The sequence below is a fragment of the Acinonyx jubatus genome, chromosome D1, assembly GCF_027475565.1.
Source record: "Acinonyx jubatus isolate Ajub_Pintada_27869175 chromosome D1, VMU_Ajub_asm_v1.0, whole genome shotgun sequence".
NCBI classification, from domain to species: domain Eukaryota; kingdom Metazoa; phylum Chordata; class Mammalia; order Carnivora; family Felidae; genus Acinonyx; species Acinonyx jubatus.
In genome coordinates this window covers 113,080,594-113,082,379 of record NC_069390.1, presented here as the reverse complement: position 1 = coordinate 113,082,379, position 1,786 = coordinate 113,080,594, and positions in this window count along the sequence as shown.

The window sequence follows — 1,786 nt, the reverse complement described above, 5'->3', positions numbered from 1 at the left end:
TCCACCAGCTCCTCCACCTACTCTATTTGTTAAGATGACCTAAACTAGATGAGTGGCTGGTAAAGTATATTCATCTTCTTCATGATTGACTTTGTGGCAATGATGTAGAGATGGTTGTGAGTCTTGGCAATCCAACTACAAGCTGCCTGAGGACACCGTAGCATATCTCAAGTTTCTCAGGACATACATACAATGGGCAGTGTCGTGTCCCTGTAATACAGTGAGCTACACATTTCTCTTGTCAAATGAAAGAGGAGTTTTTACACGAAAGCAGACGTATCAGCAGTACTGGTGTGTATTTTGGAGACACAATGTGTTAGGTTCTGTAATGAATGAGGTGCACCCCGAAATTTTGGAGCATCAGGTGTCCTGTGTGAAAGAGGGACATTCAAGAAGACATCGGGATGGCCAACAGGCACATGGAAAGATGCTCAATGTCGCTCCTCATCAGGGAAATACAAATCAAAACTACACTCAGATATCACCTCACGCCAGTCAGAGTGGCCAAAATGAACAAATCAGGAGACTACAGATGCTGGAGAGGAGGTGGAGAAATGGGAACCCTAGGGAGGAGAAAGTAATGGGTTCAAAGGTAAATGACCATCAACCTAATACAAACTGCTAAATGCAGAAGAGGTTATATAAACACTTAACAGTAGCCATATCCTAAAACCAGTCATACATATGCTAAGAAGAGAGATAAAGAAATCAAAATATATCAGTAAAGAAAATAAGCAATACTTGAAAGAAAGGCAAGAATGGATCAGAGAAAATCATTAGAAACCACAAGAAAACAGGCAATAAAATGGCAATGCATATATACATATCAATAAATTTTGAAGGGAAATGGAGTGAATGCTCCAATCTAGAGAGGTAGGGTGTAAGAATGGATGAAAAAACAAAACAGATTCAGATGCCTACAAGTGACCCACTTTACACCTCAAGAATGATAGTGAGGATAGAGAAACATCACACAAATGAATGTCAAAAGAAAGCTGGAGTAGCAATACCTATATCAGAAAAAATACACTCAAAAAAGTACATTACAAGAGACAGAGGAGGACAGTCTATAACAGTAAATGGTACAATCCAAAAAGAAGATATAACAACTGTAAATATATCCCACAATTAAGTGGGATTTATTCCCAAGCTACAAAGGTGGTTCAATATTCGCAAATCAATCAATGTGATACAATACATCAACAGGAGAAAGGATAAGAACCAGATGATCGGGGCATCTGGGTGGCTCATCCTTTAACAGTCTGAAATCAGCTCAGGTCATGATTTCATGATTCTTGAGTTCAAGTCCCACGTCAGACTCAGTGCTGAAAGCTCAGATCCAAGAGTCTCCTTCGAATTCTATGTCTCCCTCTCTCTCTGCCCCTCCCCTGCTCACGCTCTGTCTCTCTCAAAATTAATAAACGTTAAAAGGAAAGAAGCATACAGTCATTTCAATACATGGGGAAAGGAACATTTGACAAAGTACAACATCCGTTCATGCATGTAACCCCCTAAAGTAGGTTTACAGGAAACATACATCAACGTCATAAAGGTGATCTATGAAATCCCTGCAGTTATAATCAACCTTAATGGGGAAAATCTGAGAGCTTTTCCTGTAAGGTCAGGAAGAAGACAAGGATGTTTACTCTTACCACTTTTAGTACACAAATTACTGGAAGTCCTAGCCACAGCCAGCAGACAAACGAAACGAAACGATTTGCAGATTACATGACACTATATATAGAAAACCCTAAAGAGTCCACCCAATAACTGCTAGAACTGATAA